At 44.9% G+C, this 5,694-nt stretch overlaps 1 protein-coding gene across 1 annotated transcript in view; it reads right to left on the reverse strand.

The window, feature by feature from the left end:
• Window positions 1–5,694, reverse strand: part of MCF2L2 (MCF.2 cell line derived transforming sequence-like 2) — a 340,912-nt gene that overhangs the window by 113,258 nt on the left and 221,960 nt on the right. The gene's annotated exons all lie outside the window — the stretch shown is intronic.

Genomic DNA, 5,694 nt, shown 5'->3' on the forward strand with positions numbered 1-5,694 from the left:
GGTCTGTCAGACCCTTGGAAGAGGAAGAAAGATTGGTTATAGATAGATCATCCCAGGTGACTAATGGGGAAAAAATGCAACGGATATGTGGTAGTGGATGGGAAGAACAGATTAACTCTTGAAGCAGAAACACTTCTGAAAGATTGGCCAGCACAAACCTGGGAACTGGTTTAAATTCATTAAATCATTAAATTTATTTTAGATTATAAAATTATTTTATAATTAAATTATTAAATCAGGGTCTGAAGAAATCAGGGAAGGGACAGTTTATACCAGTTCAAAATATGTTTATGAGGTGGTGCATACTTTTTGGAAAAATTTGGGAAGAACGAGGACTGATGGATAGTAAGGGGAAAGAATCGGCACATGGGGAAATAAACAAGTGTCAGAAAATCTGTCAGGACCAAGTGAAATAGTTGGGCCATCTGAGTGCCCTTCCCCTGAAGCCATGGGAAACTGCTTAACTGAAGAGGTGGCAAAGGAGGCAGCCTGCCAGGAGGAGGTTAGAATGTTGGTGATGACACTGGGCTCCCCTTTGTCAAGTTATCCCCGCCTCTGTATTTTCTCAGCAGAAGGGAGGTAGAGGAGAGAGACGGGAGGTTAGGGATGAGGGAGGAAAATGTTGAGTAAAGGGATAATCAGACTGGTGCTGGGTGTGGTACACAGGGGGGATGTTGGGGAGTTTGGGGGCTGGGGAGCACACAGGGGAATGGGGCTCTGTACAACAGCCAAACGGGTCACCGAACGATACCCGGAATGCCAGGAGGTGAATAGAAAGGCCATGAGGAGACTGCAGTAAAGAGGTAGGGAGCGGGAGGTTCACCCTAGATTTCACATGGATGCCTGTAAAAGAGACTCAAAGACCTGTTGGTAATTGCAGGACTCCCCATTTGATGGGATGGGTGGAGGCTTCTGCCCCAGCTCGGCCACACTCCTAGAGCAAATAATTCCAAGGTATGGGCTGGTGGAAAGATTGATTTAGACTCACTTCACCTCAAAGCTGTTGCAGCAGAGAAGATGAGGGTTTACAAGGGTTTACGTGGTACCCACCCTCCTCAGGAAAAGTAGAGAGGATGAATGAACTGCTTAAGAAACAAATGACCAAATCGATCATTGAAACCAAACTCCCTCAGACTATTGTTTACCCCTTGTCTCATTGAGAACCAAGGAGGATCTGGGCCATCCCCCTAGGAGAGGATCTTCTGCTTAGGATGGTAGGAGGGGCTGCCCACTTTTGAAACCACAAACAAGATTGTGTCCCGACAGTATCATCCTCCCTTTCAGATCTTAGATGGACAGGACCACTCCCCCGTGCCCACTCTTGGAGTTTGCTGCACACTTCCTCCAACCACGAGCCTGGGTGCTGATTAAAACCTGGAAGGAAACAAAGCTGCAACCTGGCTGGGACCATCCCCACCCATTACTCCTGGAAACCATGGAAATCAGAGTAAAACCAGTGAGGCAGGATCATCGGGCCTGGCGACTCTCCATTGAAACTGACCCTCCAGAAAGCTGGATCTGCTATGGGATACAGACTGGGGACTCATGGTCTTGGGTTTTGGATTCCTTTTGTGAACTGAGGCATGTTTTGGAGGCAACTTTTGTGTGAGGAACTTCGTTGGAAGAAGGATGGCTGAGTCCTCCAAATGACTGGACCTGAGGGACTGGCTTTGGTGTTTGAGTTAGCGATACTTGTGGTTGGAATTTGTGGGATTATATTTTATATCCCCACTGCCCCCCTCGCTCAAACTCAGAACGTGCCTGGGGCTTGTCATCAACTGGAGTCTGGGGATGTTAAAGGATAACCCCTTGACTGAGTGGAGGGAAGAGGATAAGGCTTATGATAACAGGTGATACGCTCTGGGAGGGGGCACTCTAAGAAAGGTTGAGTTATGGGTTAATTTGACAAAACAGGGGACCACAAATGATTCAAGTAGATCCCTGTCAAACAACTGCATGTGGGGACATTGATAGCCGGAGGCTAGGAAATGAGTGTAAATACCCTTATGTGGACAAAAAAAAAAGATGAAACTCCAGATATGGAGTGCAGAGACTCCCCTTGTGCAGTTTGGAATGATATGTGATGGACCACCCAGTGTAGGGGTTGGGCTCAGTCAAGAAGCCCCTCAACATGAGTTAAAATAGATAATCTTTAAGGATATGGTGGGGCCGAAGTATGGGAATCTAAACTGTAATCCCATACACATCACAATTAAAAGGGCAGACATAAGTGTGACTGGGATTTTTGGAATGGGAATAGATGTTAGAGGGAGGATCCTGTAGGTAGATTTAGGATTCTAGTGCTTGATGGGCCCTAACCCATCTCCAGTCTGGAGGCTCACCCATAAACTCCTCTGGAGCTAGTAAATCACCAACTGGAGAAATGCTAGATACAAAAGACATGTCTATAAATGACCCCCAAAGAGTTAAGGCAGTAGAAATAAAAGATTTAAAGGAGGAATTAGAAATAGAGACAAGATACAGGGACACTAATACTGGATGGAATGGGTCAAATACACTGTTAAAAGCTCAAGTAAGTGATGGTTACACTTGTGCTTCAGGCAGACCAGCAGCACACACAGTACCATTTCCCTTAGGATGGGAGGGTCATGAGGCTGAATTTAAGTGAAGGGCATGGCTGTTCCTCAACAGCACTGTGAAAAATTGTACTGCATTCTCTCTCCTGTCAAGAAAGGCACTGCTATGGATGGGTATTCCCACCATTATCTCTGGGATGGGCAAACTCTACCTGCCTTTCAAGGGGGAAGGATTTTGGAATGAAGATGGAAGGGCCTTCTGAACCCAGCTGTGGAATGTGACTAAGAACAGCGGTAACAATTACTGCCCCCCTCCCCCAGGGCAGATTTATGGTGGTTCTTTGGGGGAAAAACACTTCCATCTCACTCCCCCCGCCCCCAATGAGCAGGTACTTCTGTACTGAAGCAATTGGCTCTCCTGTTTATTGTAGGCTATCAGGTCCTGGTTGACACAGATGAGGAAAGCCAAAGGAATAAGAGATAAAAAGGAAGGTTTGATGACAGAATTTATTTGGATGCTATTGGAGTTCCATTTGGGATGCCTGGCCAGTTCAAAACAAGGAGTCAAATAGCAGCAGGATTTGAATTCTCCCTCTTTTGGTGGTCAAGCATCAACAAAAATGTGGATTGGCAATTGATAAGTGTTCAAAGGATATGCCCTGGCTACAAGCACGTGCTTGGGGAAGATCTTGATTTGGCTTCCTGGTCAGAGTAGAAAGTGTAAGGGAAGCTTGAGGCAACATTCCCCATGATTAAAAGTGCTAACACTAATACCTCTTATTTAAAAAAAAAAAAAAACAAAAGAATCCACAAAGAAGAAAGAACCTCTCCACTGAAACATACTATGGGAACAGGGGAAAGCAGAGCTCATCTTCGGAGGAGGACACTGAAATAAAAAAAGCTTCTACCCCAAAGAGTAAAGTGAAATGGCTTCCTGCCCAGAGAGAATTCATAGAACTTGAAAAAGAATTTAAAAATCAAATGAGAGACATTGAGGAAAAACTTTAAAAAATAAAAATAAAAACCATCCAAGAAAAAACAAGATTATGAAAAAAAAGTTAATTAGAAAGGAGATATAATCTCAAGGCTGAAAATAATTATCTGAAAATTAGAATGAGCAAGGGGAAGCTAGCAAAGCTATGAGCGACCAAGAAATGACAAAATGGATTACAAAGAATGAAAAAATTAAAACAGAATGTGAAACATCTTAATAGAAAAAGACAGTTGGAGAACAGATCAAGAAGAGAAAACATAAGAATAATTGGACAACCTGAAAGCGTGACCAAAAAGAAGGACCTTGATACAATAATGAAAGAAATAATCTTAGAATATTGTCCTGGAGTGATAGAACATGAGGGGAAAGTAGAGATAGAAGAATTGCACTGACCACCATGTCAACAAAATCCTATTTGGAAAACACATAGGAATATTATGGTCAAATTTCAAAAAACCCAGATCAAAGAGAAAATTGTGCAAGAAACAAGAAAAAAAAAAAACAATTCAAATAATTCGAGTTAGAATTGTACAGGACTTATCAGCAACCACAATAAAAGACCATAGGTCTTGGAATCTTATCTACTCGTGATGAAAAGAACTAAGTCTAAAGCCAAAAGTATCATCTAGCAAAATTATGTATTTGTAGTTTTTCAGGATTTTCTCAGTCAAACCTGAACTTAGAAAATTTAACATGTAAGAGCCTATAATCAAAAATCAATTTCAAGGAACTCAATATGGCCAAATTCTTTGTTTTGTTTTTGCATGGGAAATGAATACCATATGTTTAAGATTGTGTTAGATGGACCCCAGGATAGGGCAACAAAATAGTTTTCTTTTTACAGAGAGCTAGAATTCTGAGAATTATGATAATAATTAACAAAACTGCTTAACAGGTGGATTCAATCAGAAATGGGTTCATAGTCTCTTCTACTACACTCTTATCACCAACCCCAACCTGGCTCAAACTGGTCAGAGTCAAAGATCTGGCAAAGGCAAATGGGCAGTGAACATACTTAATAAACTAACTGCATATTAACAAACACAACTGAAGGCGTTTTCTACCATCTTCGAACATGGGATGCCTGCCGAGGGAGAGGGGACATGAAGAAGACGGAGAAATACTGTTGGCAGAATATCGACAAATGAGGAACGACTGGGAGGAGACTGGGTGATCCATGGGAGGGCGGGAGTTTAAAAACCACAACTCCATTCGCTTTGGAGAGTTTTTATTGGTTTTGGGTATCTCCGATCCTTGATTAATTCATAACACATCGAGCCCTGATACTTTTGATCCAAATTCAGAGAGCCATGATCATTTGAATCATGGGATTTTTCACGAGGTCCCACAACAAATCCCTTTATATAAACGACTCCTGTCCATGGTTTGAGCTCCGTCCTGTATGTTTCTTCCTGAATTAGCTAGCAAGATCTTGGGAAGGAGGAAAGGTCCCTACAGCTTCGAGCTTCCAACTCCAACCTCAAGCAAAACGAAATAAACGATAACCTTACTACCAGCTCGCCCTCACCGTTTCCTCAGAGTACCAAGCGGGTAGATGACCACAGAGAATCTAGCCTGGGATTAAACAGGGAGGTGGTTGGATCTTGGAGATGGATGCTGGGCAGGGGCGGAGAGAAGCGTCTCCTCCATTGTTCTCGGGGCACATTTATAATTTTTTCCCTGAGGCAATTGGGGTTAAGCGACTAGCCAGGGTCACACAGCTGGGAGATAGGTGTTAAGTGTCTGGGGTCACGTTTGAACTCGGGTCCCCCCGACTTCAGGGCGGGTGCTCTATCACTGCGCCCCCCCAGCTGCCCCGGCCCTGTCGTCTTTGGCTACACTGGCTAAGGGTGCGAGTTGGGGTCTTTTCCCAAGGGGGTCCAGCTGCCCGAAAAGCCGGGCACTTTAACAGATTGTCTGGCTCCTTCCGACCCAGGCCGGGCAGGTCGGGGGAAAGTTCGCGTGTTCCGCCCAGTCATGCAGGGCCAGCCCCCCGCGCCCCCGAGTCTCCGGCCGGCGGGCGGGCGTCCGCACCAGCTTGCAGCCAGTGCCCGCAGGCGGGGGGCTCGGGGCTGGAGAAGTTTAAAGATCACTCCCCGCTCTCCCTCCTCCCCGCTCTCCCTCCTCCCCGTCCGGAGGCGTCGGCCTCTGATTGGACCGCCT

This window comes from Sarcophilus harrisii, chromosome 3 (assembly GCF_902635505.1).
Source record: "Sarcophilus harrisii chromosome 3, mSarHar1.11, whole genome shotgun sequence".
Lineage (NCBI taxonomy): Eukaryota > Metazoa > Chordata > Mammalia > Dasyuromorphia > Dasyuridae > Sarcophilus > Sarcophilus harrisii.